The following is a 21,997-nucleotide window of genomic DNA, read 5'->3' as shown; positions in this document are numbered from 1 at the left end:
GGGAACTTGCTAGAGAGACAGTGAAGCCATCCCTTCTCACAGCTCTAGGCAGCTGTTTTTGCTCCCAGGGATAAAAAGGGACGCATCTAAGTTATCTATAAATTCCTTTCTGATACACCTGTATCGCACCCTCAGAGAACTCACCTTGTGAGTTGTGGTTGGGATTGCACACAGGATGTCTGCCCAGCAGGAATATCATCGTTTTGACTCCATATCAGGAATTGTAGGGGTGGGAACAAGGAAGAAGACACTCCTGGAGGTGGGAAAGGAAGGACATTACTGCAGCTGGGGGCAAGGGAGGAAGAAAAAGGAAGGAACATGTCACTGACTTTCATGCCAGGAGGAAATCTCCTGAGTTTAAACAGCTCTTTTCCATTACTTTGAGGCCTATGAAAGATGAAAGTCCTGGTCGGTTTGGGTCTTGGTGTCCAGCCACATCACTTTACTCTGAGTCAGAAAAGACTTTCTGAAAAAGTACACCAGAGATGTCCTGAGACAGAGAGGAAAAGAAGTCCCCTGCACCCAGGTCAGAGTGTAGGAAGCGTAAACGGTTGCTGGTTGCTGGAGCAACAGCCTTGCTCATTCAGTGATAGAGTAGAAGTAGCTTTTTAAACAAAAAAATAGAGTAAGAGAGTGATCAGAGACTCTGAGAACACTCTCAGAAAGACAGTGTTCCGGAGGGTGGCAGGAAAACACGATTCAGCTGTTCACGGGGTTGGGCGGAGCCAGGTGAAAGGGAGAGTTTGGGAAAGGAGAAAGGGGTGCTGGTGGATCAGAGGGAGAACTTCTCAAGGGGGCTTCTTCCTGGGCTGTGATGGAAAGCCCTACTAGAACATAAAAATCACAAGAGCTCGCCCTGAGTGATATATATAAATACACTCGCTAATTATTACTGGAAGAGAGCATGACTAATGCAGGAGCAGATGTTTTAAAAAATAAAAGGTCACAAACATTTTCAGACTATTAAAGCATTTATTTATGTAGTAAATTTGCATCTGGATTTTGTTGTTCCTGCTTTGATCTCTTTCTCTCACACACGCAGCGAGAGGCTGGTGTTGGAAAGGTAGACTACCCAGGCACCATAGCTGTGATAGAAACAGTCAGAATGGGGCAAAGTCTCCTGAATATGCTTGTTGTTTCAAATCAGAGGAGAACGGAAATCCCCAGGATTATAAATCACTCAAAACCATTGAATGACATTGGTTATCTACACAATAACTTCAAATAAATGCCTTTTCCCCAGAACGGGGCCAACAAGTTGCAATGATTAATCTTAAGTTACTCTTGGGCTATTAAATAACAATCTCAAGATCTTTTTTGAAAAGCAAATGTCTTTTTCATATAAGCGAGCTCCTGTAGTATTTGTTCTTCTGTGTCTGCCCTATTTCACTTAGCATAATGTCTTCTAGGATCATTGGTGTTGTCACAAATGGCAGATTTTTCTTCTTTTTTTAAAGCTAGATAATATTCCATTATATTTAAATATCACATTTTCTTTATCCATTCATCCATCAAAAGACATTCCATCAAAAGATATGATTCCATATCTTGGCTGTTGTGAATAATGCTGTGATAAACATAGGAGTGCAGGTATCTCTTCAACATGCTGATTTCAATTCCTTTGGATATATACCTAGTAGTGGGATTGCTGGGTCACATGGCAGTTCTATTTTTAATTTTTTGAGGAAACTCCATGCTGTTTTCCACAATGCTTGTACCATTTTCCATTCCTACCAACAGTGTACAAGGGTTCCAATTTCTCCACATCTTCGCCAACATTTTTTTACTTATATATATGTATCTATGTGTGTATATATATATATATATATACACACACACATATATATACACACACACATAAACACACACACATATGAAATAGTCACTCTAAGGGATGTGAAATAAATTTCATCATGGTTCTGAGCTCTGATTTGTATTTCCCTGATGATGAGTGTGATATCGACTGTTTCATATACATGCTGGCCATTTGTATGTCTTCTTTGGAGAAATGCGTATTCAGTTTCTTTGCCCAGTTTTCAATCTGGTTATTTTGTTTTTCTGCTATTGAGTTGTAAAAGTTCCTCAGATACTATGAATATTAATCTTCTATCAAATATATGATTTTCAAATATCTTCTCCCATTCTGTAGGTTGCATTTTCCTTTTGTTGGTTGTTTCCTTTGCTGTACAGAGGCTTTATAGTTTGACGAAATCCAATTTGCCTATCTTTGCTTTTGTTGCCTGTGCTTTTGTGGTCGTACTTATAAAATTATTGCCAAGGCCAAAGTCAGGAAGCCTTTTCTCTGTCTTTTTTTTTTTTCCTAGGAGTCTTAGTGTCAGGTATAACTCATAGAAGCAGACAGTAGAATCAATGGTAACCAGGTGCTGGGGACAGGAGGAGAGGGGGAGGTATGGTCAAAAGGTTCTAAGTGTCAGTTCTGCAGGATGAGTAAGTGCTGGAGATCTAGGGTACAGCATGGTGCCTATAGTAACAATCCTGCCTTATATACTTAACTATTTCCCAAGAGTGTAGATGCCAAGTGTTCTTATCAAAATCAGTGAATAGGGCGAGAGGAAGCTTATGGAGGTGATGGATATATTTACGGCAGTTACTGCAGTGATGGCTTCATGGCTGCATGTGTCTCTCCAAACTCATCAAATTGTGCACATTAAATATGTACAACTCTGTGTTTGTCAATTATGCCTCAATTAAGTATTTTGTAAGCAAGTAGCAAATTTACATACTTTCAATGGTGGAGCCAATTTAGAAAATAGTTTGGCAGTTTCTTAAAATGTTAAACATAGATTTACCATATGACCCAGCAATTCCGTTCTTAAGTATCTATCTACACAAGAGAAATGAAAATATATGACACATGTGTCTACACAAAGACCTGTACGCAAAGGTGCATAGCAATATTATTTGTAATAACGAAAGAGTGGAAACAACCCAAATGTCCATCAATCAGCAACTGGATCAACAAAATGTGCTGTATCTACACAACGGAAGAATGCTCAGCCACAGAAAGGAATGAAGTGCTGTTGGGTGCCATAGCTCACGCCTGTAATCCCAGCACTTTGGGAGGCTGAGGTGGGAGGATCGCTTGAACTCAGGAGTTCGAGCCCAGCCTGCGCCACATAGCAAGACCTTGTCTCTACTAAAAATAAACAAATAATTAATGATCATAATAAGAATAAATCAGCCAGGCATGGTGGCACTTGTCTGTAGTCCCAGCTACTCGAGAGAATGAGGTAGACGGATGGCTTGAGGTTGGGAGATTGAGGCCACAGTGAGCTATGATGGCACCACAGCACTCCAGCCTAGGCAACAGAGTGAGATTCTGTCTCAAAAAAAAATAGTTAACATATATGATGCTGAGTGAAAGAAGCCAGCTTCAAAATACCACATATTGAATGATTCCATGTTATGTAATTTCCAGAAAAGGCAAATATGTAGAGGGGAAAGTAGACAGGTGGTGGTGGTTGTGCTCGGAGTGGGAGTGGGCAGTGGCTGCTCATGGCACGAGGCTTCTTCTGGGGTGATGGAAATGTTTTAAAATGAGCTTGTGATGGTGGCGTACAACTCTAAAAACATACTGCAAATGAGCCAATTGTATATTTAAAAGGAAATTCTGTGGTATATGAATTATACCTCAATGAAGTTTTATATATATACACACACACACACACACGAACTTCCCCATTCCAAACCATGTCACCAACCTACCTGTTCCTCTTTTCCTCCTGGCCTGCATTTGTTCTGTACAGCCTGCTTAGTAAGGAGCATCCTGGGTTCTGTTCATGCAGACACGTTCAGACATCTTTGATTCTGGAGGAATTCCCTCAAGTCACACTTTCCTGGATAATATCACAGATGCCACATGACCAGTTTGGCTTATTTTAAAATGCATTTCAGAAGCACTAAGACCAAAAAACACTCTGCAGAAGAACCTCGGCTAGCAAGCCCCTCCCAGTCGCCTTTTGGAATTTGCCTTTTTGTGAAACACCAATGTGTCTGTAGGTGCGGCAGTAATGGAATGCGAGGAGCACAACCGAACAAGTCACTAAACGTCAGTGAACCAGCTCACTGCTGCTTCTGGAGAAAAGCCCGTGACATTTTCCAAGGTAAAAACATTGGGTTTAACTGGTAGGCTGTAAAGAAGATGCAGCATGTGAAGGAGCCTGAGGCTGTTCAGTGAGAATGAGGGGGTTCCACGTGCACCGACAAGGATGGAGAGCCTCATTAGGTCACAACACAAAGTGCTGGGAAACAGCTCAAAACACATGACAATGGCACAAACACATACATGGTGTCTGTGCGTGTGGGTGTGTGTTTACACAGGGCACGCCAAGCTGCCCACAGTAATGTTTTGTGAGGGAGGGGAATGAAATTGGTTGAGGAAGGGGCAGGGCAGGGTCTTTTGTTTATTTAGCATGGACATTTCTGGATTGAATTTTTAAAATGAGCATATATGAATGTGGTAAATAAAAGAACAGAGAGCAGGTGTGATGGAGGGGTGACCAAGTTGTCTGGTTGTGTCCTGCACTCTTTAATGCCTTAAGAAATGGTACAGATGTACATCCCAGTACGAGGGTGGAGAACATCACCAAGGTCTGCCCAAGTACTTAGCACCATATTTTTTTAGACACTTTGTCAGCCAGGCTGGAGTGTAGTGGCATGATCATGGCTCACTACAGCCTGAAACTCCTGGGCTCAAACGACCCTCCCGCTTCAGCCTCCCAAGTAGCTGGAATTACAGGCATGCACCACCATGCCTAGCCAAGTTTAAATTTAAACAAAAATTTTTTTGTAGTGACAAGATCTCACTATGTTGCCCAGGCTGGTCTTGAACTCCTGGCCTCAAGTGATCCTCCCACCTCGGCCTCCTACAGTGCTGGGATTTTAGCTGTTAGCCACCGTGCCTGGTCAGCGCCACACTTTGGTACACCAGCCACACAGTAATGAGACTGGTCTGTGCAGCTGCTCATTGGACATTGGAGGTTAATCAGGACCCTTCATTGCACTTGCTGCCCCCTGGCTTATGAACATTTTCCATCATAGCTAAGACTGGATTAATACAATGTGAAACAAGGTGACAGTTTATCCTGGAACAACACGCAATATTAAAAATCCACATGATGGGGTGAGCCTGCCTGATTGCTTTAGAAGGTGGATTTATTTCTTTTATCCTGAAAGGAGTTGTGCCCACAAGACTAGTGCCAGCCCTTCCATTTGTAACCTCTCCTTCTTTTTTAGAAAACTGTAGTAGTTTTAAGATGGTTTTGCCCCAGGCGAAAACCTCTTCATCAACACTTTGTATTCACCACATGACTTTTCTGTGGTATATACATCAAGAGAAAACTACTGGATGGCTTCTTCTGTTTGTCTGTGTTTCAGAGTCTAATGCGGCCGAAGGTGGCACATCTCCGCTCCTGGTGGATATGAAATATTTTCCATCCTGAAAGGTCCGATTGGCTTGGAACAGAGCTCAGTAGGCTACGGTTCCTGAAGCCAAATCCAGCTCCAGCCTGTTTTTGTATGGCCTGTGAGCTAAGCATGGTTTTTACATTCTTAAATATTGAAAAGAAAATCAAAAGAAGAATAAATATTTTATGACATGTGAAAATGATATGAAATTCCAGTTTCAATGTCCACAGATGAAGTTTTATGGGAACACAGCCACACTCGTTCTTTGTGTATTCGTGCCCCAAGAACAGAATTCAGCATTTGTGATGGAGACCATATGACCTGCAGAGTCTAAGTATTTGTTGTGTGGACCTTTCCAGAAAAAGTTTGTTCACCTTGGCCTGGTGGAGTAATATTGGCATCAAGGTCTTTGGTAGTGCTCACTTGGCAGGAGTCCAAATTGAAGTTCTCCTTGAAGATTCCTGTAAATGGGTGATTGGTAGAGGGAGTCACCCTCTAGCCATCTGGGAGGCACAGGTGACTTGTCCTGAGATGAGCTGAGTGGCCCACCTGGGGCATTCACAGTGGGAGCCCTAGGCAAGCTAGTTAGATGAAGACTTCCATCCTTAGAGCATGGCACCACACTGTGTGTCCTCATTTCTGAGATACTGTTCATTGTAACACACACCATTGATTTAGTAACAGCTTTTCTAGGAATAAAAGACACATCGCTTGCATAATGCGTATTAATTTTGAAAATGCTAATGAGAAAATATGTTATCATTTTTAATGTGATTGCTTCCCCACCCCCACCTGACTCCCAAGTGAGCTTCCTGGGGTCTAGGACTGCACCCTTATTTGTTTTTGCAACCCAGGATTTCCCCCACAGAGCTCCAAGATGTCAGGAAACTTTGCAGAGCAAAGTTTTGCAATCATTGGTGGGTTGTGGCATCAATTTAGCAAATACCCTGCTGGCATTTAAAAAATAAAATAGGAAAGACAGACTAGACAGATTAGAACAGAAAGATCAGAGTAGACTAGAACACAAAACAAAAAAACAGAAAATGCACATCCCATAGCATAAGGTTCATCTACGATGCCCTTGTTTCAGTTACGTATGTGTGTGATGGAGGTCATGTCACCGTATTTCTCACCGTGGATCATAGTAAAACAAGTGTGCAAGTCCCTGCTTTGGTGCATGTATTTGAGCTGCGCTTGGTCACGAGATGAGATTGCACAAATTGGCATGTGTCACAGAAGCATACAGCAGTGGGTGTCAGGTGTGGCCTTCGGGTCCCCCACCAGGCTGGTGAGGATGGCCAGCCCACCAGCAAACGCTTCCCCACAGCACCTCCCAAGGCTCTATGCTGAGCTGAGTGTGATGAAGGTCACAAATCTCTAGATGACATGATTCCTGTCCTCGGGGAGCTGACAGTCTATCAGGGAACAAAATCACACCCCAAAGCAGGAAGGAGCACAGTGAGATTTGGGGATAGATGTTGAAGGTGTTGGGTGCAGAGGAGGCGGAAACCCTGACAGCTCTGCTGTTCCACAGCTGTGATGCTCAGCCAGATCCAGAGGCCTGATCTCCAGAGTGTTCACCAGCCACGTGGCATCCTCCCAGTTTCCCAGGGCAAAGATGCAGACCAAAGCGCCGTGTCAGTTCACACATGGAACACAGTCATCTCCAGGTAGGTAGACTGGACCACACAGTGCCATTGGCCTCTTTCTCTAGAGAGGGAGGCTCGAAGGTGGAGAACACAAACAGGCTGTGGACTGCCTTGGCCCCACAAGAGTCTCAGGCCCCAGGCCCTAGAACTTCAGCAGGAGAGGCGAGTTGAAGAAAACCACCCCAAAGGAAAGGAGGAGCAGAGCAAATATCTCCCTGAGCTGCCAAGACCCATCTAAGCAGCCTGCTGGATCCAAGCAGGGGACAGCAATGTGAGGAATGGGGAGGAGAGCAAGCTGTGCACGAGATGCCACCCCACAAGGAAACACCAAGGGACTGCCAACATCGTGCTCCGGTAAATGCCCTTTATCCTGATCCAGCCACCAGATGAGAGGGAGGGAGCCCTGACCTCCAACCCACCTCCCAATTCATTAGGGTTTCCCATAACTGGCAACATGGCTGGAAATCCTGCTGAGGAAGATGAGATGGGGCCTGTGCTGGCCCATGGGACATACTGGGGGCAGAGGATGCAGGTGTCTACAGGATGGTTAGCAGGCGAGTGTGGCAGAGTCAGCAAGGTACAGCACACCTGGAGAATGGGAGGAGGAAATTGAGATTCGGGGTGAAGAACAGGCCAATCAGAAAGGATGCAGGAACGAGCACAGGATGCTTATTCTTCTGGGCTCCACTAAAATGAAGCCTTCCTTGTCATCCATCCCCATCCCCCAGCAGCCTTGGGGATGGGCGGTGGCTCCCTCTTCTCCAATGCTGCCCCCTCTGCAGGTATCTGCATGTTTACTTTCCTTTGCTATCATTACTGACTTCTGAATGGGGAGGACCAGGTTTCCCCTACTCTCATGTGCCCAGAGCCTCTGGGCTACAGCCCCTGGTGCAGAGAAGCAGCACTGAGATCAATTTTGATGAATAAATGAATGAATGAGGAAACGTGGTGGGTAATTATTCAGTCATTGCTACTGTCTGAATGTTTGTGTCTCTTCAAAATTCGTAAGTTGAAATTCTCACTTCCAGGGCGATGGTATTAGGAGATGGGACCTTCAGGAGGTGAGGAGGTCATAGGGGTGGAGCCCTCATGGATGGGATTAGTGCCCTCATAAAAGAGCCCTAGAGAGACCCCTGGCCCCTCCTGCCACACAAGGACGCCACCAGAAGCTGCCATCTATGAAGCAGGGAACCTCACCAGACACCATATCTGCAGATACCTTGATCTTGGACTTCCCAGGCTCTAGAGTTGCAAGACAGTGAACAATACATTTCTGTTGTTTATAAGCCACACAGTCTATTGTTACAGCAGCCCAAACAGACTAGGAAAATCATCTTCCGAAGGTATGAATGGTGAGCTTTAAAACATCCGCTTATGGTCGAGAAGGGAAATTAGCTTAATCTGAACCTTGGGCATCTGTTGCAGCTACAGCAGAGAATTTCCTGTTTCAAGTGATTTCAAAGGTGAACAGGTTCCTAAGAAACGTAAGGTTACCTAAGTCTGATCACAGAGGCCCATGGAAGCACGGTGGTCTAAGTATGATTACTACAGAAGAGATCTGCCAACAAATGACTTAGAAAAGAACCTCAGGATATCTGTTGGCTCAAAGACTTTAGGATTTTAGGCAAACTAAGAGTTTGAATCTTATCCTGGTTGCTTTAATCCAAATCCAAATTTTTGGCATTGTGTTTTAGGGACTGTATCTTCTTCACGTCTGTGTTCTTTGAACCACTTAGCAGAGGGTCCAGGCCCTTATAGGTGCTCTAGGCATACGTTTGTTTAAATCCACCTGGTTTAATTTCATTCCATTTTATGGCAATTAAATATAGGTCTGAGTTTTGTTTGTTAAAATGATTAGTTTTTTTTTCAAGTGTGATTAATTGGTGTGAGTCAGCAGCTATTTAAACTCTTACTAAACAGATACATAAAAAACGAGGGATACTGTTTTCTTCCACAAAACAACATTTATTTCAGCTGGAATTTCAGTGACTTGAATGCAGAATGAGTCCTGTGGCTCACTTCCTAGACTATTTGCCAAAGAAGATGTTGCCCTGGCCATGATCAAGATGACACAAACGGTGGCCTTTTGCAGAGAGAGCCGCCCTGGAGGCCTGTGTCTGTGGCACTGGTAGCTTCTCTCTGCAGGCAAAGACCCCATGGCTTAGTTCTTCATCAGAGTGAGAATTCATCTTCCACATTGAGTGGAACAGAATGTCAAGGAGTGCATTAAACCCTAGATTTGGATTGATGAACCACAGGTCTCAATTTTCCCTTTTCCAAGGATAACGATGACTTCAAAGAACCAAAGACTACGATGACAATGTATTGCAGGATTTTGCATTTCAGAAAGCATGCCTACACAATTACCTTGTTTGCCTCATGCCTTCTTTGCTGGCATGGGTTGGGCAACTATTACTATTAAGAGATGAAAATATGGAAGGTCAGAGAGGTTAAGAGAATAATTCAAGGTCAGGCAACCAGGGATTGAGCCCCTGGAGCCAATGATTTCACACGGACCTCCTCTCTGTGCAGCATTCTTTGCCAGCCATCCTTCCCTTCTGCTAATGGACCAGGGCTAAGACCATCGTGATCTAGGTGTGAGGTCATTGGCAGAAGACGCAGGCAAGGACAGGTCTGTGTAGAGAGATTTCCCAATGTTGGAGGCTTTTCTCACCTTGCTGTTTCTGTTCTGAAGGACGTTCTGGAGCCTTTGATGCAGTGTGAAGTGAGGCCTTGTTCACAGTTTATTTTCATTTGTAGATGTGTAATCACCTAAAGTAGTTATGTTATGGCTACCACAGGAACACAGTTTGTAGTATCTGAGCTTGTACATGTTCCCACAGGCAGTCTCAGTGGTCATAAGTCCCAATGCCACATGGAGTTTGTTTATACCCAAATATAGCGTAATCTCACTTCACTGGAATCCACACCCCCACCTGCTAGAGGCACCTCTCCAGAAGGTGTCCAGACAAAACCAAAGGGCTTGTCGTCTGCTTTCCTGCTGTTTCTAGAATATACTCAGCTCTCAATTAACATAAACCTCATTTGGTTTAGAAAACATCCATTTGGTTTAGAAGTCAGTGTTGTTTTCAAATTACATCTCTAGCAAACGATTTTTTTTGAGGTCTAATAGGCACTGAATAGATTGTATTAGGTTAAAAGCAATTGATTCCCAATAAATAAATTCTGCCAAGTTGTGCTCAGGAATGTGAAGCAACAGTGTTTATTGGTTCTTATCTACGATCATCAAAACCTGTTCCTCTCCTCTCCTTCCCTCTTTCCCTGCCTTCCTTTTTCTTTCCTTCTTTCCTCATATTTGACTTCACCTACTTGCTATTATGAGGAAAATATTAATTCCCTTTCTATTGTCTATATTCTAGCATGTCACCTCATTAAATTCCCCTGGGTGTGCCCTTTTACAATTAGTGCTACCAAGTAAATAAACTTCAAAGGGACCTGTGTACACACACAGACACATGCACTCAGAGACACACACGTTCATTTGCATGCCAAGAAGAGCCCCCATTAAAGTCTATTAGCTCCCAAATGAGGAAATTCAGAGTTCTGAGCTCTGCACTAATTTTATCTCATGGTGTGGAGAGAGTTTACAAATAACTCTCAAGGTAAAATGCCATTTTTTTCCCCTGTAGGTAAAGTTAATATTAACGTTGTATAAAAGGAACGAGGCTCTATTTCTTTTTGAGTGGCGCTTTCTCATTGTCACTCTCCAACCCTATTCTTAGAGAACCTTAGGTGGTATTGTGCATATTCTTTTGTAGAATAATGAAATGTTTATATTACACAGTCCCATTGTAAGATCAATCCACCCCTGCTGGGGGATTCATAAACATCGTCTGCAGGTGGTCCTGGTGTGTCATCCTCCAGAAGAGGAGCTTTCATTTCAGGAAACAACCTTGCTGAGGTCCCACACAGCCCAGGACACCAGACCCAGTGCTGCAGCCCAGGGCTTCCCGAAGCCCAAACAGTAACTGATGGTGTTGTCACCAATCTTGGCTCTGAAACGAGCATGTTTTAAATTCCTGCTTCTCCAAGCCTCCTGGGCATGCGCTCTGTAGCCAAAGAGAGCTGGTAATTACACGTGGCTTCTGAGGAACCATGGTCCAGGCGCTTATCTGGGAAAGGAGATTGGTCCAGACCTTCAGCCTCTGGACCCCATTCCTCTTCTCATTCTCCAGCGTAGCAACCTGTTCTTAAAGCGGAGGCTGATTTCTGTCTGCATCTCTCAAGCGGCACCTTTGTTTAGCCACTAAGTTTTCTCAAACTGGAAGTCCATATGACGAAGTATAATTTTATGGTCTCCTATCATATGTGGGTTTTCTAGAAACATTCAAGAGCTTGTTCCTTCTCACTTAGACTATATTACTGTCATCAAGGTGTGTCTTCTTCTAGTTCCAGAACCACTTCCTGAATTTAAAACTCTCTTCTGGACATTTTTTTTTTTCCAGACAATGGCAAAGAAAATTGGTCCAAAGAAAGTGGAAAATTGTCAGAGGGCAGTCACTACAATTTTTTTTTCTTCTGTTTTCACATCTGTTCAATCAATATCAGCTCCTGGCCTCAAGGCAGTGTGACCTAGAGGCAAGAGCCCTAGGAAGCTGGATCAGAGGACAGCATCTCATGCTGCCTTTGCCTTAAACCAGGGGCACCGTCCCACGGCAAACCCTTAACCTCTCTGGGTCAGGGAGCTCCTTTGTCAACAAAACAGTTGGTCTAAATGGGTTCTCCTGTGCTTTCCAACTCTCTACTTTCTATTATTCTGAACTTCATGCCTCATTGTATCTGTGCGCCTCTGGTAGAGTTGGCATAAACCCAAGCATATGTTATTGGCTTAGAGAAAGCAAACATTTCTGGGTCTGTGAAATCATAGGCTTTGCTTGATGAAGCTTCAAGGTATGCGGGCTATCTTAGTGCAGCGCAACAAGCCATCAGCCGGCAGAAAGCTATTTCTGTGGCGGAGTGTTAAAAGACTGGTATTCTTCAGTGAAGAGTAATCTGCTGAGGGCAATGTGTTGTTTTTATTCCCTCTGGGATTTATCTGTCAACAGGCAGATGGGAGAAGAAGCAATAAACTATGAGCCTGCAAATGTCAAGGCTTTGATTCTAGTGGGGTGACTTCCAGGCCCTCTTTGAGTAGGAGATGTTGTCAGGGAAGAAAATTTTGGACTCTCACTATTATTTCCTGATCTCAGAACACAAAGCCTAGTTTTTGCTGAGTCTTTGAGGAAACTCGATGAGCACTCGGCTTCTCTCTCTTGTATTTTCTGAAACCAGAAGTAGAGAGAAAGAGGCAGCTGAGCCATACAGAACCAACCAGCTGTGGAGACCAGCAGTGAGCCCAGCGTGTTTGTCGTTGGTTTATGAATCTTATACACTGTCCTCTTTGGCATACCTATTTTTCTTGGGTCTTTACATGGTCCTGGATCAAGAACCACCTTTTAACAACTCCCTTCAGACCCTGCACTCCTGTGCGTTCAGAGGCCTCCTCGGCTTAGCATGGTGGCAACCCCAGCGTCCAGGTGATTCTGTTGAAGATCTGAGACCAGAGCTTGCTTCTTCCTGCCACCCAGTTTGACTGGACCTTCTCCAGACTTCCGGGTGCATTTCCAGAGCATTTACACAAGGAATTGTGTAGAGGTCATTGTGACAATGGTTGTTTGTGGCTTCTTTGTATAAACCATCTGTATAGAAATTCCAGTTGATCAAACAGATAAATGGAGAGGTGATCATTCACATTGCTGGACGGCTTTTCTCCACCTAGGAAAGGATTCTTTACATATTTAAAGAGGAACTCCTGTCCCATTTCTTCTTGGCTCTGCCTTGCTCTTATCTTGACTGGGCCAGACATTTGCTGGCATCCAGGGCATCAGGGAGGCTGTAAGTTTGTGTTTGATGGTAGCTGTCCCTCTTCAAACTGCTGGCTGGAAGGCAGCGGTCCCTGCTGGGTCCCAGGGAGCTAAGAGTGCAGTTTGGAGAAGTTGGCTCTCTCGTCGTGAGTCTTCCAGAAGAGAAAAGTAGAGAAGCACATCAGGAGACTGGACAGGAATCTGCTTCTGTCGCCAGTTCTCAGGGCAACTGTAGGCTAATGAGGTCACCTTTAGGGGCTTTCTGTTTCTTCCCCCGTGAACTGAATACTGAATGATTTCTAAGGCAACTCTCAGCGCAAATATATTATGATGCTTTAGTGTGAGAGAGGTGGGATTTGATGTGGGGATGGCAGAGCTGAAACAAGCATTTGAAACGGACACTTCGGGCCATGGTCATTTAGAGATCTATTAGAAGGGAAGACAGACATCTTTAGAAATAGAATATCAACGAAGGGGAACTCTACTTGATCTATTAAACATCGTTAATGTCCATCTGGCCCACTACTGGATCTTGAGGTTTTTTGAGGGCAGGGACTCAGCCTGGCTTACTCACTGCTAGGTCACTACCACTAAGAACTGCACCTGACAGGATACCCTCAATAAACCATTATTAAATGAATGAATGAGATGACAGTGGTTGCCATTGCTTCTGCTGTCAAACACAGACTCCATTTCCTGTTTTCCAGGGTCCTGCCTACCCATCTGAGGACATGTCTGCTCATCACCCATGTGCATCCTGTCACAGTGGGACCTGCGTGTGTTCCCTGCTCATTGTCACTTCCATAGTTTTGCTGATTCTATGCGATTCTTCCAGGCCACTCCAAGTTCCACCTCTTCCACGAAGCCCTCCTTGATTGCTGGGCCCTAGTTGAACTCCTTATTAGTAACACCCAGGTTAGTCCTACTTAATTCTTGCCTCCAGCCAAAGTGGACTTAGCATCTCCTTGCTTGCCTGGTAAAGTCAAGGTTTTCAGCCAGGGCCTGCATATAAAGCAGAAGCAGCACAGAGTCTGGTTTGAAGCTTAGCGCTTGGGTTCAGACAGTTGCGGGTTTGAAGCTTAGCGCTTGGGTTCAGACAGTTGTGGGTTACCATCCCTTCTACACATGTTGCCTGTGGAAACCATTGGGTTCTCTGTGCTTGGAACTCGCCTGTAACGGGGCAAAGCAATCTCACCTCGATTGCTGTTATGAAGATTGAATTAGGCGATTCTGAGAGGCATTTATGCGTCCTCCCTGAGTAACAGTCCATGAAAAGTGGGTGTCATTGCTGAAGCTTAAGGAAGAAATATGAAATTTGATTATATCCTTATTCACGGCATTGGGTCACCAACTCAGCAGGTTTTATGAAAGTAGCATCTGACCTGGCAAAGGCTGTGTCATCTTATTATCTCAGAAAGACAAATTTATGGGGTCAGACGATGGATGGCTTGTAGATTTCTCAATGGGCTGGAAGGAAGGAGAGAAAAAGAGAGACAGGAGAGAGTACACATTTAATTCTACTTCCCCTTGGGTGACATTTCCTTCCTCCCCTTCCAGAGTTCTCAAAAAGGCATTCTAGGAAGTCCTGTAAAATACATGCTCATAAAAATCTCATAATTTCCACAAATTGTTGAGAATTTAAAAACTCGGTTGGGAGTTTGCTGTTTCCGCCTGAGACACCTGGCTCACGTTTCAGTGCTTGCAGTCCTGAGACAGTACCAGGCATCCGGGATGAAGCTGGGGAAAGAAGATGTGGAGGCCCTGCTGGCCTGCTCCTTCTCTCGAGAGACGCTTACCGGCTGCTGGCTCCATCACTGGTGTGTCACAGGGCTTTAGGATTTGGAAAAACAGAGGGATTTAAAAGAAGACAGAATAGTCAGAATTTAGAGAACCGTGTGCTGAAGTGCCATCTTTAGGGTGCTCATAACACGACCCTACGACATTAGAGGTGCTGGAATCATGGAAGAGGAATCCGGACTCTGTAATGTTCTTCCCCCTGGAAAATCTGCTCCAGAAGTGGGGGATTGGGAGCTGTCAACATATGAACCATCTTTTGCTCTGTTCAAGATGGTAGGGGCATTCTCGACATGCCCCTCACTCTGATTCTGCCTCACTTTTATTTTAGAATTTTCCACTGCCTCTTCTGGAATGTGCTTTTTCAACCCTCAAAATCTGTAGAGAAGAAATAAGCAGAAACTGAAAAGGCTTTCTGGTGTTCTCCATGCTCTCAGCTTACTGGAAAATTGAGCCTCGGGCTTGAGGCTGGACTTTTAGGGAGAGCACTGCAATCATAGTGCTATGGCCTTGCCTTCCTTTCTCATCACCCAGGTACAGTCCTGCAGTCCTCAGAGGATGCCAGTCCCACACAGGGGGATCCTTCTCCATAGGAAAACCGAGGAACAACACAGGTTCGATGTGTAAGATGGCTAAGCACATTCGGTCCTCAAGATCTTTCCTCTCAAATGCTAATGCTACCTCGAGATGGGCTGCTGCCTGCTACCATTTCAACATCGAGTCCTTTAAGATGCTATCAGAGAGAGAGGGGAAGCAAGAGGCCAAGAAAAATGACAGGTAAGCACAAGACCAGTAGAATGAGTGGGGAGATCTGTCCGTCTGTCTGTCTGTCTGTTTGTTTGAAGTGTCTTCTACTTGACTGCAGTTACTATTCTTCAAGTGAGGGCGAAGTGCTTCTCTTCTCCTTTCTGATAGCTCCGCAGCTCTCTAAGTAAACTATTTGACAAACACGTCGCAGCAGCGAGTGGAAACATGTCTGAGACGCTGCAGCATAGCCCGGCTGGTTCTGTTCTTAGCAGTATTTGCTAAGTTGCATCCATTAGAATGTTTTTAAACAGTGGGACGCATGTCATCTTGATTTGACAGGATAATCCTGAGTTTATAGAATTTCATCACAGTGTGTGAAACTGGTTTTTAACTTCACTATACTGGCCCTCAGCGGTGAAGTAAACTGGGCACTGAATAGAAAAATCTCCCTCCTCCATATTGTCCCCAGCCCACCACATTTCGCCCTAAGCTCTGCCCTGCACCAACGCCAGACTTCTACTGGAGTTTGGCAGCTGTGGCAACCGCTGGCTGTCTCTCAACCACTTCACAATATGTATCAATGTATTCTACAAATCATTGTGTTTGCCGAGCATTCTATTACTACACAGTTCTGATTCAACTGACATGTATCTTAGAGGTCAATATCTTTTCTTTTTTCCTTCACTTGGCTAGGACTCCATAGGAAACAGCTATTTGAGTGATGATATATAGGAGAAGGATAGTACTGTATTTAACTGTCTGTTAATATCAGAGAAGATAAATATTTTTCACCTCCCTGTACATAGCTATGCATAAGCTTGGTATTCATTTATGAGCAATGTAGCATTTTAAAAGCCACAACTGATTTACTTATATTAAGTCAATATAAATAATGTTAGTAAACTGCGAATTTTGAAAGTTGTAATCGACATCGAAAATGAAATGTCTTGGTTGTCCAACTTAAATTATATAATGCAATTTTAACACAGTAAAAAAAAAATCACCTAGCGTAATAGTGAGAGTTTGAATCATTATTAGTTAGATTCTTGTTTGTATTAATTAAGAATTTCACAGACATTGTTTGTAAGTGAAAAAGATATTTTAAATAAATATTTAGAACAATTTTTGTTTTGTGATCCTTCATGCTGCCTGTTGAATGAGTTAAGCAAAAAAGAATTACAAATGGTTTAAACAGAAAAGGATTGGCAAATAAATAAACTAGAGTTGTGCTGGAGAAAAATGCAAAACGCTTGACTCATTTTAAAGATATTTTAAATAAAATATTAGTGATCATTTAAATTAATAAACAGTTCTAAGTTTAAAAAAATCAGGAAAACTTTAATTACATTGAAAATTACCAATGTGTCCTGTGTTCTACAAAAGTTTAGAAAATTCTATTTACAATTAGATGACCTTGGAGATTGAGATTAAAAAGGTGAGTTAGTTCCTAGTCCGTATTTAACATTTTTTTTGTGCAGAATCCCATTATTATTTTCTCCCTTAGAAAAAAATAAAAGCTAAGTTATGCTATGTTTAGGACAGATATGACTCTGTTTTGGTAGGTAATGGATGTCAGGAATGATTTTCTAATGGCTAGTACAATGTTTTGGGGTTATTTTTTAATATTATTTTATAATTGACAACAATTGTACAACAGCACAATGTTTGGTTGTGATTTCTATTACTGTCAAATGTTGTCTTCTGGTGACGAGACCTTCCGTTTTTCGACTGGGTTTAAGCTGGGAGCCCTAAAGCCACTGCAGGGTCAAGCCCCCTCTGATGCAGTGATGGTCACGGGGCCGTCACTACCCACTGAAAGCTGGGAGAGGACAGCCCTGGTGGGGTCAAGGAGCTTGTGGTTGGTGTCCCATCCACTCTCCTGGAGAGATGCCTGAGACCCGGTTTTACCTATGAGTCTGGCCTCAGGACAGGAAAGATGGGGACATGCACAGCTGAGGCAAGAGCCACGACGGGGCATCTGCTGTCAGCCACATCCACCCCAAAGGGAAGCATGCCCTTGCCCCAGAGGTGAGGACACGGAGATCCAGAGGCGGTGCTGGTGCCCTTCACTGGGGCCACACCACAGGGCCTTTCCTTCCTTTGTCAACCCTGCTCTGTGGGCCAGGGGAGCTCACTCAGCCTCACTCTCTTTAAACCCTTCCTGCCAACCCAGAATCTGGCTCTGCTCATCCTTGCTACCCTAGAGTGGGTTTTACTCTTACTCAGAGGCTGACAAAAATACTTAGTCACTTCCAGCATGACAGAAGGAGGAGGCTGACAAATCATCTTCCCTAAAAGCAACTATTATGCCGGACAAAACTGTCAAAATAATCATTATGGCACTCCCGAAAATGGCCAAGTCTCTGGCTCAGCTCTGCCAGTGAAGGTGGTCAGCCCAGACGGGGCAGGCGCTACGGAGGGGCTCGCTGATTCTGAGTGTGGTCGGTGAAAGTGGTGGTCCCGGAGGCAAGCAGACAAGGAAGGTGGCAGCTCCACCACCTGGGGCTGTGGTCAGTCACATTCGGGCAAGCAGCAGGCTGATGGGTCCTTCCTTCCTTCCTTCCTTCCTTCCTTCCTTTTTTTCCTTCCTTCCTTCCTTACTTCCTTTTTTCCTTCCTTCCTTCTTCCTTCTTCCCTTCCTTCCTTCCTCCTTTCTTCCTTCCTCCCTCCCTTTACATTACAGGAGTTAAGAGTAAACCTACTCCAGGCAACCATCACCCCAAAAGGGAGACAACCAGACATTCTGTGTCTCTCAATGAAAGTCCACATTCAACACCACCTACGAAGATTCTTACCAAAGACACCGAACCTGAACTCAGGCAACCCTCCAGATATAACTACCAATTTGCAGAAAATAAATGGGATAGAAGAACACAAAGATGCAATCAGCAAAATTCAGACAAGACAAGCAACACATTTTCTTCAAGAAGAAAAAGAAAATTCAGGGAGTCTGGAAGAGATGTAGAGTAAACCAGTAGACTGAGAAACTTAAGGGGTGCATGAATTCAGAGCAAAGTGTAGACCTCATTGGGATCCCAGTTTGGGCAAGCAAATCTTAAAATGTTCATGAGACTGTTGGAGGAAGGCAATCACAGATAGCATAGGTGTTGACATTGAAGAAATCTTAATTTTCTGTGTGTGTGATGGTATTGTGGTTATTTTTAAAAGGGAGTTGTCCATACCTTTTGATGTTATGTATTTTTTAAATTACAGATTAACATGATTTTCCAAATGTGCTTCAAAATCATTCACGGAAGTAAGTGAGCTCAGGAATAAAAAATAATAAATTTAGTTACAAGGTGTTTATTGTTGAAGGTAGGCGATGGGCATGTGGGAATTTTTTATATAATTCTCTGTACTTTTGTTCCTGTTAGGAACTTTCCATAATAGAAATTAAAAGAAGAAATGAGGTAGGACAACTGGGATAAGCAGAAGACAAGGGTGGACTCACAGCCTCTCCTCCACAGATTCTGCAGGGCCAGGGCGAGCATCAGTGCCCTAAGTGCCTGCTCTGAGGCTGGCGCGGCTGGCTTCACTGCCTTCCTGTCTGGCTTCACTGCCTTCCTGTCTGTCTGAGTGCAGCAAGAGGTGGAGGGAGGACTGGGGCACACGTTCTGCAGGCGACAATGCTTTGGACACAGCAGTCGTGCACAGCCCAGTGGGCCATGTGGGGACAGAGGAGTGTGGGTATCCAAAAAGGAGACCACCTTTCCATTGTCTTGGGATCCTCCTTCACTGGAAGATTTGGGGCAATGTGCACCCCCTAACCTCCCTCCACTTTCATGTCCTCATGGAGAAAAGGGTTCCTTCCTCTATTCACAGGTTTGTGGTGTTGATCATGGTGGTTTAATGCACTAGTTTGCTTTCCTGATAGGAGGACATAACGGTAGAAGGTGAGAAGGGCAGTTCTACCATTTGGTAAGAAAAACTGAGGAAAGGGGGCAACAGAGGCAGTTGTATGAAAAATCAGAGCTACTAAATAATCCACAGCCAATTTGCTGCGGTATCCAACTGCAATCTCCAAGACAAGCACCCAAAAGCCACCAGGCCAAACCCCTGATTTGCTTTCATTAGAATTTTTTCTTTTTTCTTTTTCTTTTCTTTTCTTTTTCTTTTTTTCCTTTTTTTTTTTTTTGAGACAGAGTCTCCCTCTGTCGCCCAGGCTGGAGTGCAGTGGTGTGATCTTGGCTCACTGCAACCTCTGCCTCCCGAGTTCAAGTGATTCTCCCGCCTCAGCCTCCCAAGTAGCTGGGATTACAGGTGTGTGCCACCACGCCTGGCTAATTTTTTGTATTTGTAGTAGAGACAGGGTTTCACCATGTTGGCTGGCCAGGCTGGTCTCAAACTCCTGACCCCAGGTGATCTGTCTGCCTTGGCCTCCCAAAGTGCTGGGATTACAGCGTGAGACACCTTGCCCAGTCTTTCATTAGAATTTTTCTAAGAACTGACATTACGTTCAAGTCTTCCCTAATCAAAACTAAAATGACTTTTAGAATAAGGGCAAATTGCCTCCAATAGGGCCTGGATGAGATGATGGAATGGGGTAGGGAAAGAAGACAGAAGCTGGGCCTCCAGGAGACCCTTGGCTCAGGACTGAGGAGTGTCAGGCCCCGGTGTGTGTGTGGTGTGTGTGCCGGGGTGTGGAGGGTTGTGTATGTGAGGGTGGGGGTTGCAGGTGCAGTGTGTGTTCTACGTGTGTTGCATATGTAGGTGTTGCATGTGTGTGTTGGGTTGTTTGTGAGAATTCGGTGTGGGTGCATGTTGGGTGTGTGGAGGGGTTACTTTTGGGTGCTGTGTGCATGTTGGGTGTGTGTAGTATTGTTTTGGTTGGTGTGTGTGTGTGAAAAATTTCTCTCTTTAAACTCAGACTTTGAACCCTGGAGGTTTTGCTCATAGGTCCCTGGGATTCTAGGGCAATAAGGAGAAAGGGTATTTTCTTAGGAGAAGCCACATCACTGGACTCTTGAATTGCAATCCAGTACAGCCAGATTCTATTAGCCTTTAGGATAGAATGTGAAACTTCTCATTTATCTTAAGCACTGAGCCAAATAGATTTAAAAAAAGAAAGAAAAAAAATCAACACAGATGTTCAGAAATGGGTCATGAGACAGGGCCAAATGAGAAGCCTCTCAGATCTTGGGAACTATGAGTCACTTAAAAGGACTCTAGTCCTGGGAAAAATGATACCTACCCTTAAAAAGATTCCCAGTTCACTTTCTGTGGGCTGGAGCATTTTTCAGGCATCCCAGAATTGTTGTTCTTTGTTTTTTGTTTTTTGGGGGATGGAGTCTCGCTCTCTCACCCAGGCTGGAGTGCAGTGGTACAATCTCAGCTCATTGCAACCTCTGCCTCCCAGGTTCAAGAGATTCTCCTGCCTCCTGAGTAGCTGGGATTACAGGTGGCTGCCATCATACCCGGCTAATTTTTGTATTTTTAGTAGACACGGGGTTTCACCATGTTGGCCAGGCTGGTCTCGAACTCCTGACCTCAGGTGATCCTCCCGCCTTGGCCTCCCAAAGGGCTGGGATTACAGCCGTGAGCCACCATGCCTAGCCCGAGAATTGTTTTTTTGGCCATAAAATTTCTAAGAAACTATGTGGGGGAAAAACACTTGAATGGAACTTAAATGATAAAAATAATAATATTTATGATTTATAGTGAGTATTTTAATGCTAAATTGTGTTGATGTGAACAGTTTTTTTTTTTTTTAACAACTCATTGATTCATCCATTCATTCACTCAGCAAACACTTCTTTAGCGTTTACACTGGGCAGACGGCATGGCACAGACAGTAAGACACAGTCCATGTCAGGGTCGCACTCATAATTCTCTCACCGGGCATTTGCTCCCTTCTCTGTGCTAGCTGCCGGGGATGTGGCAGGGATAAAACAAACTCTGTCTCTGCCCTCATAGAGCTGGCATTCTAGCAGAGAATTCAGACACCAAGTTATTAAGTCCCACGAGGAGAAATCTGGGGGTCAAGGAAGGATTCTTGGAGAAAGTGACAAGTCATCATCTGCAATCCTGTGAATGTTAGCCAGGCAAAGCAAAGGCTCGTGGTCGGGGGGAGAGAGAGGGAGGAGGCGATTGTAAATTCAGCAACATCCTGCGGTGGTGCTGAGGGGGCTGTGAGTGGGAGAAGTGGGATGTGTTTGCAGAACTGAAGGAAGGCTCTTGTGTCTGGACCCCAGAGGTGTTGGGGAGAGTTGGGTGGGAGAGGCTGGGGAGGTAGGTAGAGCAAGGTCAGGCGGAGTCTTGGAGGTCATCTTTTGTATTCCATCTATGCTGTGATCAAAAGGACATGGTGATGTGCTTTTGTTTCAGGCCATCAGGATAAATGGTATGGAAGGACATCCCCAAGTCTACTGTCTCCATAGCACTGGGCAACAAGCCTGCCTTTGGTTGGGCCTCCAGGTCACAGCTCGATGTGGGAATCATTCTGAAATGAAATGAAATGAAATCTCTTAAAGCCTGTGTTTGCATTTTGGGTTGAAAGGAAAGAATCAGCTACAAAAG

General features: G+C 44.3%; 1 long non-coding RNA gene across 1 annotated transcript; it reads left to right on the top strand.

Annotated features, from left to right (window-relative positions):
* Positions 1 to 6,885: 6,885 nt before the first annotated feature.
* On the top strand, positions 6,886 to 16,598 carry LOC134761640 (uncharacterized). The gene is made up of 3 exons (XR_010140545.1): positions 6,886 to 7,097; positions 13,648 to 13,855; positions 14,498 to 16,598. It is a non-coding gene; the product is annotated as an uncharacterized LOC134761640 (long non-coding RNA).
* Positions 16,599 to 21,997: the final 5,399 nt, after the last annotated feature.

This window comes from Pongo abelii, chromosome 5, assembly GCF_028885655.2.
Source record: "Pongo abelii isolate AG06213 chromosome 5, NHGRI_mPonAbe1-v2.0_pri, whole genome shotgun sequence".
NCBI classification, from domain to species: Eukaryota; Metazoa; Chordata; class Mammalia; order Primates; family Hominidae; genus Pongo; species Pongo abelii.
This window is presented reverse-complemented; position numbering and strand designations above follow the sequence as displayed.